The sequence below is a fragment of the Chlorocebus sabaeus genome, chromosome 2, assembly GCF_047675955.1.
Source record: "Chlorocebus sabaeus isolate Y175 chromosome 2, mChlSab1.0.hap1, whole genome shotgun sequence".
In the NCBI taxonomy this organism is placed as follows: Eukaryota; Metazoa; Chordata; class Mammalia; order Primates; family Cercopithecidae; genus Chlorocebus; species Chlorocebus sabaeus.
In genome coordinates, this window is record NC_132905.1 from 79,137,213 (window position 1) to 79,153,978 (window position 16,766).

A 16,766-nucleotide genomic window follows, 5' to 3' on the forward strand; every position below is an offset into this window, starting at 1 on the left:
ACAAAAAAACAAAATCTCAGCAGAAATATCTGAGGTTCAAAAAGATATAAAGAGAAACCAAAGAATAATTTGAGAACTAGAAATAAAATAATAATAAAAAATCCATAAAACTTACTGGACAGGCTCAGTTGTTACTGAGCTTGTTAGCTGGAAATAAAAGAGGAAAGACTCAGTTAATCAAAGATGGATCAATAAAAAATATCCAATCTAACCAACAGAGAGAAAACAGACAAAACTAAAACTGTGCAGCTAAGCATTATGAGTTAGACATCAGTAGAACATCAAACATATGTTTTATTAGAGTTCTAGAAAAAGAAGAGAACAAATGGGTGACTGAAGAAAAATGTTTGAAGATAATAAGCTAAATATTTCTCCACTTTGGCAAAGACACAAACATGGATGTAAGAACCTGAGCAATACTAAACAAGATAAACACAAAGAAAATCATGCACAGATATTTTGCTGGCAAAATTCTTTCTAAAAACAAGAGAATCATCTTGATGCAGACTTAGTGAAACAAAACATTACCTATAGGAGAATACCACCTTGAAAAACAACAGGTTTCTCATTAGAAACCATGGAGGCAAGAATGAACTGACATAACATTTTTCAGTAATGAAACAAAGTGTTATCAACATGAAATTCTATATCCAGAAAAAACAATCTTCAGTAATTATGATTAAATAAAGATAGTCTCCTGTGATCCAAAGCTAAGAAGATTTGCCACAAGCTCATATGCTGAAACTTGGCTAAAGGGAGTTCTAGGGAAAGAAAAATATATATATTAAGGGAAGAAAAAATATATATATTAAAGGATAAATATATTAAAATATATAGGAGAATTATAAATGAAGAGAGAACAGAAAGAGTAATAAGAGTATATGGGTAAATATAATACATTATTATTATTCCCTTATTCAGATTTTAAGATTGTGTTTGACTGTCAAAAGCAAAAATTTTAACATTGAGATGGTTGCCAATATCTGTTAGAGTTAACATTTAATAAGATTTTTAATATTGATAATTTTGAAATTATATTGAATTCAATTATGAGATTTCTAGAGAAAAGATCAGAAGGATTATTTTAGAAATGATCACATCAGTTTATTACACACAGTTATTCTCTCCTTGGGGGCAATGTGGTGAGAGCTGGAGACTTACACCTCATGTACAAAGGGGATATATTTTGTGATATAAGAACTCTGAAATTGTAAGTCTGAGAGTTTATGTAGAAACGATACAGGTGACACCATCCTGAGCAGAGTGAAAGAAAATAAACCTTCTTTAGCATCTCAATTTATTTTGCCCAAAAAGCCAAATTGCAGAAATGTGTAAATTTTAATGGAACAGTATTTTCTGATGGTATTTAAGACAGCTATCTAACAATTGTAGTTGAAGCTTAATTTGTATTTCTCTTGAAGAGATAAAATGTTGATAATAGTAGATTCTAATATATTCTATAAGTGTATTGCTTTCCCTGGAGCTATCAATGAAAAATATACAGAGACATTTTCAATATAATAAACTACAGATTAACATTAGAATATCAAAAATGTTTATATAACCCATAGGAAGATAAAAACGAGGAAGCAAAAACAGAAGGAACAAATACTTATCGATAATGATACAATATGTTAGCATAAGTTAATGTAAATAATTATTACATTAAATATAGTCTACAATCCTTAAATAAAAGATAGAGAAATATTATGTCTACCAGAACTCACATAAAATATAATTATGTATGTTGGTTAATGGTAAAAAGATGAAAAACATTGTCATATAAAACTAATCAAAAGAAATCTGGAGTGGCTATTTTAATATCCGGCAATGTAGATTAAAGACCCAAACAAAAAGACCAGAGGCAAAGAGAGACATCATATAAAAATAAAAATACCAACTCATCAAGAAGGTATAACAAAATTACATGTGCATGCACCAAACAATGGCTGCAAAACACATGAAGAAAACCTGATTGAACCGAAAGAAGTAGACAAATTTACTGTTACGTTTTGAAACTTCAAAACCTCTCTCTCAGTTCACTAGCAAAAATTAGCAAGATCGTGGAAGAACTGAATACCAAAAGCAAAATTGTATGATGAACATTTATTCCACCTACCAACAACAGCAACGAATACTTTCAAGTGTGCATGGATATTCATCAATACAGACTATCTTAAGTCACCAAGCAAACTCTAACAAATATAAAATAACAGAAATTATATTTAAAATATGCTCTCTGAAAATAATTTAATTGAATTAGTAGTCAATAATAAGAACATACAAGAAAAATACACAAACACTAAGATATTGAATAACACATATCTAAATAATGCATAGGTCAGATGAAAAGTCTTGAGGGAAAGAAGTATTAAACTAACTCAAAATGAAAATATAATTATCAAAATCTGTAATATGTTAGACAAGCAGTGCTTAGAGTATAGAACATTAAATGCAATATTAGAAAAAAAGTATTAAAATCAATAAACCAAGCCACCACCATAGAAAGCATATAAAGAAGAGCAATTTAAGCCTAAACAAGTCAAGACAAAGAAATAAGAAAAAGTAGGAAACACATTAATGGTATGGTTTTGCTCTATGTCTCCACCCAAATCTCATGTCAAATTATAATTCCCAATGTTGGGAAAAGGACCTAGTGGGAGGTGATGGGATCATGGGTGTGCACTTCCCTCTTGCTGTTCCCATGATAGTGAGTGAGTTCTTACAAGATTTGATTTTTAAAAGTGTTAGCACTTCCCCCTTCTCTCTCTCTCCTACCACCATGTGAAGATATGCTTGCTTTCCCTTTGACTTTCTGCCACGATTGAAAGTCTCCTGAGGCCTCAGCAGTCATGTGTCCTGAATAGCACATGGAACTGTGAATCAATTAAACCTCGTTTCTTCATAAATTACCCAGCCTCAGTTAGTTTTTTGCAGCAGTGTAATAACAGACAAATACAATCAACAACTTTAGAAAGGACAATGATATAGAAAATAAACTAAACCAAAAACCGTTCACTAAATATATCTAAAAGATTGATCAAACTCTAACATGGCAAAAGGAAAAAAAAACAAAGAGCAAAAACACAAATTACCAAGATGAGAAATGAAAAAGGGGTCATTCCAGTTGATACTATAAAGATAATCACAATTGACTATTACAAATAATTTTATGGCCACAGTTTGACAAAGTCAAAATTTTAAAATTGCTGGAAAGACCAAAAAAACACCAAAGCTTATACAAAAAGAAATAGATAATCTGGGTAGTATTCCTCTATAAAGGAATTTAACAACTAATTAGTAATCTTCCAAAAAGAACATACTTAATTACAGATTACTCACCAACAAATTCAACCAAGCATTTAAGAAAGAAGTAATACCAATTCTCTATATTCTCTTCCCCAAAATAGAAGTATTACAAGTATTTTCTAACTCATTCTGTGAGCCCACCATTATCTCATTACCCAGATTTAGTAAACAATCACAAGAAAAAAATTTCTTAAAATATCGAAAACTACAGACCTTGTCTCTCTTATCCACATATATCTCCTGAACACAAACAGAAACATCCTTAACAAGTAACATCAGCCTGTAAAATTAGCAAGGTGGTAAACCAGGAAGCTCAAGTTTCGGTTCCGCACAGAAATATTTTTTAAAAGTTTGCAAATGAATAAAATAACTATATAGAAGCAGTGGAAAATGGCAAAAAGTTTACAGCTTCAAGTAAATGAACAAACAAGGAAAACTCACTTTTGTGGCATTTTTGCTGCTGCTTCTTCCACTTTCTCTCCAGTTCTGGGTTATTTTGGTCTTGGTTTGAAGAAGGTGGCACGTAGGCCCGATTGTCACTTATCTCCCTTGAACCGAACTGGAAGGAGAAGAACAGACAGTATTTACAATTTTGTAAAGGGTCTGGAGCTGCCTGAAGGACTGTCTCTGTCCCAACTAACTTGGAGCTCAGGTTGGGAGAAGCTCGGTAACTGGGGATCTCAGGCTGGGTAAAGCTGCTGAAAGCATCAGGCATTCCCCATAAATAGAGCTAAATACAGTGTTTTTGACAAATACTAGTCTTTCAGATACTACATTAAAATTGTCATTTTAGTGAGACAAATCTGTTCTATTAAAAGATAAAATTTGATAGCAAATCTCTATATTGTGCTTTATCTCAAAGCAAGAGTAAAACAAGAAAAAAGAACTATGTGTTTGTAATACTTTTAACCTAAATAAAATGGCCAATAACTGTAACATAAATATAATTAATTGTCTTTTAATAGAAGGTTTTAGTTTTTTATTTTCTGGCATCTTGAGATCCAGTCATGGATGTATCTCTTTATTATTTTATTGTATATTTGTAAACAAAAGAAATCCACTTTAATTTCAGAGGTATATGGCCAAGAAACTAGGAAACTACTTTACATCACAACATCCAAATAGCTCATTGTAGAATAGTTCAGGTACTTGTGCTATTTATACATGTAAAATATGCTTTAGCAAATCATTAATTACACCGTTAGCCAGTCAGGAATAAAATATAAAATATTGCAAAGTAGCCCTGAAGAAGAATTTTAATAGAAAGCAAATACCACACAAAACTGTTTCATCTGTTTATTTATTTTTTTCTTTACAGATTACAGCATATGCTATCAGCATCAGAAATATTTGGACCATAATTCTTCGACTCTTAATTATTAGCATATTTTTGTCAGTTCTTGAACATCAATAAAATGATAGCTATGTTATCTTACATTTCTTATGGCATTAACTGCTCATACAGAACAACTCACAGCATCAACAGCAAACATATTCTTCAGGCACTGGCCCTTAATTAATCAAAATACACTTTCCTACTTAGAAGCATGAATGTTTTAATTATTATCAATTTGCAAAGTAAATTAAAACAACTTAAATAATCACAAAAATGTCACTTATAAAGAATTAAAAGTTGGAAAATATAATCCTATTATCAGTATGGAAAGCATTTAAAAAGTTACTTTTTACCAAAGGAGCCAATATTAAAGATTAAGATTTAGCTATTCTTTGATGCAAGTTGCCATGATGTTATCAAATACACAATTTAGAGTGATTATAGATATAAATAATTAACAAAGTTAATTGTTTTATTTTCACTTTGCTTTTATTCGTCTCCTGCAATTCAAATAACAGAGTGCATTTCTAGTTTTTAACAATTATAATAGGTAATAAAAGTGATATTATTTATAAACTTTCATAAATCCCAAACCAGTTCTTGACCATAGCTGTCATTTGCTTAGTAGGATTTAGGCAACTTCCACAACATATCTTGTAGTTTAACCAGTCACTTTGAGAATAAAAAAGCATAGTCAAGTTGAAATCATTCCCCTACTTCCACAAAAAAAGTTTTCTTTTAGTAATTTATAAGAATTGGTTAGGAAAAGTAAAAAGACACTTTGAAATCTATGAAATCTTTTCAATTCAGGCATTTATTCTATTACTTTGATTCATATTTGAAAGAAATAATATAAATTAATAGATACGTAAATAAAATATAGTGTTTCTTCCTTGCTTGCCCTGAAATTAACTAGTAATCTAACAAAAATTGGCAAGGTACAGGAAGTCCTCATTTACTGTCTTGGATAGGTTCTTGGAAACTTTGACTTTTAAGTGAAATGATGTGTGAGAAAATAAATGTTACCGCAGGCGAATTGATAAAAACAAGAGGTAAATTCCTATAGCATATGTCTTGTTAAAAAAAAAAAAAAAAAAAAGTAAAATTACTAACCTTTGAAATAAAGACCCCAAAACTTCTAAAATTAAACATTAAAATAAATGTGAGCTATACACATTTAAGAAAGATTAATAAAAACAAGCAGGATAATTATTGCAAGACAAAGTAGCAAACGTAAGCAGCCACGTTTGCTGGTTTCTGCTTGTTAACATCCTTTCACAACCCTTCACTCTCTGACAATGTGCAGCTTTCCAAAAAGATGCTTTGAAGACAAAACTGGATAGAAGACATACTCTCCCACATCCCTTATTTGAGTCATTATATTTCTTAAACAGCAAATGACCTAGTCTTTGCTTTTTCCTATACAGGAGATAACATCTGATGATGTTAGTGATTATGCTTCTGTAATCTATACCAGATCTACTCCTACTCCTACACCAAAACTTTGATGTTATTTACTTTAATGGAACGTCTGAGAAAGTTGAATGTGGTTTTGCACAAAGTATCTGTTTACTTTTCCTAACCAATTCTAATAAAATTTCTAAAATTTCTGCCACCTGTATGTAAACAGGGCTGAAATATTGTGCTAGAACTGTCCAATAGAACCTTTCTAAAGGGCTGTTCTTTTAGAGGCTAGTTCAGTCTATAGTCCTGAGTGAGACGTCAGAATAAAACTAACTTTAATTCTTTAAAAGCTTATTTTTTTTTCTTTTAATCAACAATCATGACAACCACAAAGTGACTCAGAGCAGACTATTCAGGGTCGTCTGAAACATTGCAGGGACCTGCCATCTTGGTACCAGCACTTGGTCCCTCTGGTCCTTCTGGCTCCTTCACAGTTACAGACAACTGGATGTGTCTCTCCTGAGTCTCCAAATTCCCATTTAGTTAACAAACTTGACTTTTATTCAGCTAGTTGCTCTTACTCCTTGACAAGGGATAAGGTCTTTCTCAAGATTTTTTTTATTTCTCAAGAAGGAAGAGTCTCCTAGTTGATAGATAGTAGGAAGAATAAATATGAGAGGCTGTCAGACTGGCTAGGCTGTATTGGTGCTTTCCCTTTCAATTTGACTCTGTAAATAAGGCTCAGGAGGACAGAAATTATTAATAATTTATGTGGGTTTGACCTGTGTTAACTCTGCAGACAAGAGACACTCAGAATCCTTTCAGCCGGATTCTGATTTGGCATTTCTGGTGATCAGAGGTCTTGTGAAAGTGTCAGAGGTACAATCTTTATGATGTGCAGTGGTCCTGTAGAAAATTCCTTGTCATAAGTAATGAAGAATTGGTTCTTCCATGGACACACATGTCAGGGTCAGTCACTCACTGCTGTGAGTCCCCATGATTGCTTTAGGCAACCAGGTGGAGAAGCTGAAACATGTAATGGGAGTGATAGTCATCGGTAACACTCCAAAGAGGACACTTGATCCACTACATTTCTCACTAGTATTCTCACTTCACTGACATTTCACAATGGGAAATAAATAGTCAACACTCTTGCAGGCTTCATGTATAACTCACACATAGCCTATACTTGCAAGTACCTCCCAAGATGGAAGGGTTTACTACAAGAGATTTAATACTAAATGACATTTAATACTAAAATGACAAAAAATTGAATTCTAAAACATTAAAACATGCTAGGTTGGCTAGACTTCCAGAAACCTACATATTATGGTCTGTTCTTATGCATAGCTTAAACTGATGGTCAAATTACATCAAGAAAAACTTAAGAGTTTCAATGACCAACCTGCAGCTATAGAGCTAATATGTAGAGTCAGCCAAGTCATCTGTCTAGCTATGTTTTTCTGCTTCCTTTGAATCTATTCACTTTTCTAATGGTGTTGAGTTAAAACTCATTGTTTATGGTATCACTAATTCAAGGCTCTTTGGAGATTTTGTATTTTTCATACAGTTCAGCCAGTTGTAGCTACAATGTAAACACTAAAAATTTAAACATAAGCTAATTTGATGAATTAAAAAAAGGTTAAAGAGGTTTTAAAAATCAAATTTTTGTGGGAACAGCTTTAGCCAAAATTTTGGTTCATGGCATTCAATATATTTTCCATCTTAGCAAGAAGAGTTTAGCCACATGAACCGTTCTCAATTTTATCAGACATAATTTGGATCCATTATTTATAAAAATGAATTTATATTACTATTTTAAGTCTGAAGCTCTAAAGTGAAAACTATTAGATCTTTGAGTGTGAGTGTATATGTGTTTATATGTTTACATACATGTACATACATTGTGTTATATGTTGTTTTTACATGGTATCAAATTGACTTACACATTGTATTAGTCCATTTTCACACTGCTGATAAAAATATATCTGAGACTGGACAATTTACCAAGAAGTTTAATGGACCTACAGTTCCACATAGCTGGGAATGCCTCATAATAATGGTGGAAGGTTAAAGGCACGTCTTACATGGTGGCAGACAAGAGAAGAGAGCTTGTTCAGGGAAACTCCCCTTTTTAAAACCATCAGATCCCATGAGACATTGTTACTATCATAAGAACAGCACAGGAAAGACCTGCTCCCATGATTTAGTTACCTCCCACTGAACCATCCTATAACATATGAGAATTCAAGAGGAGGTTTGGGTGGGAACACAGCCACACCGTATCTCACTTAAATGAGTACTCATAAATAAGCCCAAATAGTTTCCTAGTTCTCATGACTTAAGTAATTAATAAATAATTTGGTTATAAAATTATTGGTAAAATAAAATAGTGTCTTCAAGCTTGTCAGCATACATTTTTTCCTGTGTTTACTAGTCAGTTTTATATGTGTCTCTGATAAATATTTTGAGATGTCAGGATTTGGCACAAAATACCTAAAACTATAAACCCAGTCCCAAACAAAATAAATTTTGTTAGTGTAATTTTTGATAAACACAATTAATTTATTATTGTTGATTTAATAAAAACAACAGCTGTATTTCTGAGTTACTAGTAAAATACCCATATATTTTACTTTAATTTTCTCATGTAGGTAAACACCTGATATTCACTGGCTATAAAAACTGTTAAGGAAAATTTGAAATGATGACTACATTTGTCTAATATCACAGTTTTCATAACTAATGTAAGGAAATTGTTGAAAATAAAGTAGGGAAGTATAAATGGAATAAATGCTTATAAATATAATCTTTATAGAATTTTAAATCTTAAGTTGTGATAAATTAAATAATAGATAATAAGTGTCCAAGTCATCCTCAATTTAGAAAAAGTTATGTTATAAGGAAAAGGAATTTTTATACGTTTTTACAAATTATGAAATGGTTTTACAAATTGTGAAAAACTTGTTTTTTTTTATTTAGTTGCTATTTTTGGTGAATAAGTGAGTGATGATGGTTGTAGTGACTATCAGTTAGATCAAGGAATAAATATTTGCTAAGGAAAATCATAAGCAACACCTCCTATCACTGGGCAGTTCAAAAACAGGGACAAACATAGTGGGCTTGTGGAGAGCTTTTATATCACATTGCTTATTATGTATTTGTATAAGTATTGTGTATTAGGGTTCTCTAGAGGAACAGAACTAAGTGTGTGTGTGTGTGTGTGTGTGTATATATATATATATAAAGGGGAGTTTATTAAAGAGTATTAACTCACATGATCACAAGGTCCCATAATAGGCCAACTGCAAGAAGCCAGTCCAAATCCCAAAGCTGAAGAACTTGGAGTCTGATGTTTGAGGGCAGGAAACATCAAGCACAGTAGAAAGATGTAGGTTAGGAAGCTAAGCCAGTCTAGTATTTTCACATTCTTCTTTTTATTCTGCCTGCACAGGGCAGCTGATTAGATTTTGTCCACCCAGATTAAGGGTGAATCTGCCTTTCCCAGCCTGTGAACTCAAATGTTAATCTCCTTTGGCAACACCCTCAAGATATACTCAGGATCAATATTTTGCATCCTCAATCCAATCAAATTGACACTCATATTAACCATCACATATTGTATGCCTGAAAAATTCTTACTTGGAAATAAATTGCATTCATCCATTCTATTCTTTTTTCATATGATTGTTCCAGTTTAGGGTAACAAATTGCTGGAGCCTATCATGACTGCTCTGGGAACAACGCAGGAACCAATGCTGGCCATTCCATTTCTGGGCACACTCACACACCCACTCACACACTCAGAGGGGGAAAATTTAAACAAACTAATTTGCCTAAAGAGCACGTCTTTTTGATGTAGGAGGAAACTGGAGAATCCGGAGAAAACTTACACAGACATAAAGACAACACGAAAACTATACACAGATAGAGGCCTTAGCCATCAGGAATCAAGGTTTTTCTTATCAATGTTACAATTAAACAATGTTGAATGAAACCACATTATTGGAAGATCTTCTGTATGTGTAAGTAACGGGGCTTAAAAATTCAAATAAAATTCTCAGTGGGTATCTAATCAAAATATTTCATATGCCCCATAAATATGTACAACTATTATGTATCCATAATAATTAAAAATAAAAACTATTAAAAAAGAAAAGAAATAAATACACTACATTTTATGAAATAAATATATAAACAATTGATTCAAGAAAAATAGATAGGCTACTACAATATGGTGTTTCTCTAACATGTTTTCAGCTTTATAATATATGTGTTAAGATTTTATGGGTATTAAAGTTAGCCTCTCTTATGTCATTATGATACTAAGGTGTGAGACTGAGAAAAAGTTCCCACAGAGAAGATTTGAATTTCCAGGAAGTGCGAGCTCATGTTCCTTCTTATCTGCCTGTCTATATGTGAAACCACAGGAGAAGGGAGGTGAGGCTCAAAAAGAAGTCAGTGATATACATCAAAACAGAGGTCAGAGTCTATTTTCTGGAATAAATAACTGAATGGGAATTGACATGGTTTGGCAGTGTCCCCACCCAAATCTCACTTTAAACTGTAATAATCCCCAAGTGTCAAGGGTGGGGCCAGGTGGAGACAACTGAATCATGGGGGCAGTTTCCCCCATATTGTTCTTGTGGTAATAAATAAGTCTCATGAGATCTGATGGTTTTATAAATGGGAGTTCCTATACACAAGCTCTCTCTTGTCTGCTGCCATGTAAGACATTTCTTGTTGTTCCATGATTGTGAGGCCTCCCATGCCATGTGGAAGTGTGAATCAATTAAGCCTCTTTTCTTTACAAATCACCCAGTCTCTTATTAGCAGCATGAGAACAGACAAATATAGGTATAAATAAGTTTTTTTTGTCTTTGTTTGTTTTACAGAAGAATTTCAGCTAATCAATGTAGAAGAGATTAGGGAAAAATTGAATCACCACTGGTGAACATCAACAGTCATAATTGTTATAAGTCAAAATGTAGCAATAGATCTAAAATCAGTGGGTAAAACTTTAAGAATAGAATGTTGCATACTCTCAAAGTACAAAAGTCAGAATAATATATTTATCATGAAGAAATCTGGCAGTCACTATCTTAACCAAGCAATATGGGTTACTACGGATAAGACATGTCAAAATCAGGTATCTTCTGATATGATACACTAAGAAGAGAAGAAAAACATTATTTGCCAAAAATGAATAACCTCAAACTAATGATAATAAAATATCAGACAAATACAAAATGAGAGACATTCCAAACTTACCTGATCAGTATTTTTTAAATGTGTCAAAGTAATGAAAAAAAAAAAAAAAAGAACCAAAAAACTACCACAAGTTGAAGAAAATGAGAGATATTACCGTTAAATGTATTGTGTGATCCTGGATTAAATTCTGGGTCAGAAAACCATATTAGTGAAAATCATAATGGAATTCAAATATAAGTTTGTGGTTTAGAGGATGGTATTGTATCATTGCTCATTTCTTAGGTTTACAGTTCTTACATGTGATATTAACATGACAGGAAGAGGGATGAATGCCATTCAAGCACTTTCTGTAATGTTATTACAACTTTGCTATAAGTCTAAAATCCTTTGGAGATAAAATGGTAAAATATTTCTTAAAAAGCTATACTAGAAATGTGTCCTCAAATTAGTGCATAAACTTTATGCAGTAATAATGATTAGATTAGTAATAACTAATGATTTGGTTAGTAATAACTAACCTAATCTCTAATTCACTTAGTAAACAAAAATTATGTGAAAGCTCACAGGCCCAAAGTACCAGCGATGCAAATATTTGATTTTAGAAATGTTAACACTAACGACTTTCATTTTCATCTGTGATTAACTATAACTTTCAGCTTTATTCTTCCTCAGGGAACTTGTCCCAATCCCTCAAACTCTGTTATCCATATAAGTCTCCAATCCCACTACTTATCTTGACAACCTGGAGCATGAATGCATATTTTATGATGGTATTTGAAAATAATGCCTGAGTGCGATGAATAGTGCAGCTGATGTTACGGGGTCCTCTGCTACCAGTGTGGCAGGACTGACAAGACACTTACTTAAATATCTCCTTTCATAAATGGAAAAAATGAGAGCAGGGGGTTGTGACAGCCAGACAGAAAAACTGGCATTCCTAAAAATTACTCAATTGAGTCATATTTACCAAGCACCTAGGATAAAAATCCCATTGTGCTAACTGCTGTTCGAACAACCTAAGTATATAAGAAAAGTTAAAAGTTGAATTTGGTGGTAATAACAAAATAAATGTAGAAAGTGAATTAGACATACACATACACACTCATACACACACACCCCCACAGAGCCAGCTTGAAAATTTATGTGCTATGAAGCTTAATACGCAGTGAAAGTGACAAAGGGTTTAGAAGAACAAGTATTTGCAGATAAAGATACTTAGAGAAGATTTATCTCTCTCCCACTCTCTGTTCATCTTACGCACCTCCAACCCCATACACACAGCACACATACACACGTAAACAGAGGATTTTCACCTGATCCTTGAAGAATGTCAAGCAGGGCCTATGACTCAGGAGAAAATGTTCAAAATGAGGAGTATCCTCTTATCATTCTGTAAGAGTTTGGGAAAGGTAGATATTTCTTTTGATAAACAAAGTCAGAGAACAATGGTATCTTAAAATACTAAGAAATAAAATTACATGGCATGGAGTGCTATGCCAAAGCACTGGTCTGATCAGAAAAAATTAGAGCTTAAAGTAATTTCCACTCCAAAATAATTTAGCCACATAATATAAGTCATACTATTTCTAATTTCTTCTCTTAACTTGGAGGTATAAATGATGCTTGAGTTTGTTCTCTAAATGAAGAATTTGGGGAACATGTTTGACGTAAATTTTGAAATACAAGACAGTTAGAAATCTGGCTGTTTATACCTATTAAGAGGTTATTCATCAGATAATATATTTGCTTTTTAAAGGTGGTGAAATTAGCAATTAAGGACTTAATAGTACCAGAATAAAAGAAATGTTGCTACTTTCTTGGAGCTCCACTCTGATTGTGGCTGTTTCTTTCTCTCCAGACATATTTTGCGCATAGGGACATATGGGAAAGACAAATAAATGGGTGACAAGAACACACAAAATTAAAAGTTAGAAATATTGTGGGATACTAAATTGATAACAGAAACTTAAGTCACTCTTTCTGTTAAAAAAGAAAAATGTGTGAAATGAATCAATTTTGTTTGAAATAATTATTCTTTCTTGTGCTAATGAACAATATATATCCAATAATACTAGTCTCTAGTGTTGTTATTTATTTTCTTAATGTGACAATACAAATTAAACAGATCTATTTTAATTTCTGCAATAGGGTTGAGTCAACAAGTAAAAAAAAATGCTGCAGATAAATTGCCTTTTCTTATATACAGTTTTGTAGGCTTTGAACTGTATTATTGGGATCCACATCGTTTTTAAAATATCCCTCCATTTTGTGTATCTGCTTTCATGTGCTTAGAGCACAGTGAGTCATTGACTCACTGACTTGTTACCTTACACTTTTGTGAATAATTATGTTCATATTAACCTTCCTGTGGACCCTGGTTTCTTAATTTATCAATCTGGCTTATTTCTGACCTGGTAATTGTTTGCAATTTCTGCCAGATTCATTCTGGGATGAGTAGACAAAAAGAATACGATCTTGACTATTGCTCTCTAGCAAAGATTTAAAGCCTTTGCTTAACCATAATCACCATCACATACATGAAATAATTTATGAATGTAGACATATGGGATTGTTAATAAATTTGACCTTTCTTCTCGGCAAGGGCAATGATACTCTCTTGTACAAACAGTTAGATTTGCCAATGTGATTAGAAAATAGGCATAGCAAAAATATCCCTGGATAATTCTTCTGAGGTACAGAGTGTCCACAGGGACTTGCTAATTGAATTGTTACAGGCAAGATTGAGCAAGTTAACTGCTGTGGCTCCACGTGTTCAAGGATTAACTGTATTCCATTATGTCAGCCAAAACTGATTGTCAGAAGAGGAGTACGTGTCAGAGTGTAAAACATTTGGTCTCTCTGGGGGTTGGTCCAATGTTAGTGTACTGATAATTGAAGTTTACAGGCAAGGCCACTATGTTCTTGTCTTATTGGATAAATTTTACAATGAGTGGGAAGCAAGAATGCTGCCATTTGTTTCTCTGGTTATTTAACTTGCCAAACAAACAAAACCAATTCATCATGAATAATATGTAATACTTTGGTCCATATTCATAAAGCAAACCCAGTACCTGAGGACCTAATACTAGAGAATAATCTTCTTGATGAAAATGGGCCATTTTTGGTGAAAGTGGATCATATACAAGGAGTTTGAAAGTCACTAATTGAGTACCACTGGATACTTGGATTTAAACAAGCTGCTATACAATCAGAGCAAATATTTCTAGAAGATACAATAGCAATTGGCAAACTACCATTCTGTAGATCATACAACTGTTTTTATAATACTACATTTTTCAAGTAATCTAGGATTGAGTTCTTGTTTATGATGCTCAGTCTTCCGATAATATTAATCTGTTTTTACTTGGTTTTATGTTACATTGAAATTATATTTCTAAAATGAGTTTACAGTGCTTGTAAATATGTATTTACATACTTGTGTGCATATAGTAGTTGAGGTTTTATATACTATTTAGTAAAGACTCTTTGTTGTTTGTTGTTTATATTTAAAGACATTTTTCTTGTTATTCATCAAATAGCAATGTATAATAATTTGTGCAATAAGATTGATTAAGTCACATTTAAAATAAACTTCAATTATTACATTTTTATAAGATAGAATATTGGGGTAGAAACTTTACTTATGAACAACTTTTATACATAAAAGTGAGTGGGTTCAAATGACTAATTTCCTAATATAACAACTGAATATGCCACTGGGCCTGGATAAAATATTTCAATATAAGACCTGAAACTATAAAACTACGAGAAGAGAACATAGAAGAAAAGGTCCTGGATATTAGTCTTAACAATGATTTCTTTTTAATATCACACAAAAAGGAAAGACTAAAAAAGCAAACATAAATACATGGGACTACTAAATCAAACTAAAAAGCTTCTACACATCAAAAGAAACTATCATCAAAATGAAACTTCAGCCTATGGATTTGGAAAAAATATTTGCAAACCATATATATGCTAAGGGGTTAACATCCAAAATATATAAATGACTCATAAATTATAATAGTGAAAAAACAAATTATGCACTTAAAAAATAGCCAAAGACTGTAATAAACATTCCTCCAAAGAAACATAAAAAGAATCCACCAGTGTATGAAAAGGTACTCAATATCATTAATCACCAGAGAAATGCAAATCAAACTACTGTGGAATACTACCTCATGCCTGTTAGGATGAATATTATCAAAAAGTCAAAATATAAAAAATTGTTTCTCATGGTGCAGAGAAAAGGGACTCATGCACTTTTAATGGGAATGTAGATTGGTGCCACCATTATGGAAAACAGTATGGATGTTCTTGAAGATATTAAAAATAGAACTAACATGTGAGCAAGTAGTCCCTCTTCTGGGTCTATATCCAAAAAGAATTAATTTAATTTTCATAAAGATTTCTGCAATCGTGAATAGTGCTGCAATAAACATACGTGTGCATGTGTCCTTATAGCAGCATAATTTATAATCCTTTGGGTATATACCCAGTAATGGGATGGCTGGGTCATATGGTACATCTAGTTCTAGATCCTTGAGGAATCGCCATACTGTTTTCCATAATGGTTGAACTAGTTTACAATCCCACCAACAGTGTAAAAGTGTTCCTATTTCTCCACATCCTCTCCAGCACCTGTTGTTTCCTGACTTTTGAATGATCGCCATTCTAACTGGTGTGAGATGGTATCTCATTGTGGTTTTGATTTGCATTTCTCTGATGGCCAGTGATGATGAGCATTTTTTCATGTGTCTGTTGGCTGTATGAATGTCTTCTTTTGAGAAATGTCTGTTCATATCCTTTGCCCACTTTTGCAGCACTATTCACAATAGCAAAGACTTGGAATCAACCCAAATGTCCATCAGTGACAGATTGGATTAAGAAAATGTGGCACATATACACCATGGAATACTATGCAGCCATAAAAAAGGATGAGTTTGTGTCCTTTGTAGGGACATGGATGCAGCTGGAAACCATCATTCTTAGCAAACTATCACAAGAACAGAAAACCAAACACCGCATGTTCTCACTCGTAGGTGGGAACTGAACAATGAGATCACTTGGACTCGGGAAGGGGAACATCACACACCGGGGCCTATCATGGGGAGGGGGGAGGGGGGAGGGATTGCATTGGGAGTTATACCTGATGTAAATGACGAGTTGATGGGTGCAGCACACCAACATGGCACAAGTATACATATGTAGCAAACCTGCACGTTGTGCACATGTACCCTACAACTTGAAGTTTAATAATAATAAATAAATTAAAAAAAAAAAAAAAAAAAAAAAGATTTCTGCAATCTCGTGCCCACTGCATCATTACTTACAATAGCCAACACACAAAAACAAAGGAAGAGTCTCTAGATGGATGAATTGATAAAAACATTTTGCTATACAGATACAATGGAATACAATGAAAAAAAAAAGATCCTGCCATTGCCCCAATAATGATGAACCAAACAGGCCAAACGCAGAAAGAAAAATATTGTATGCTCTCATT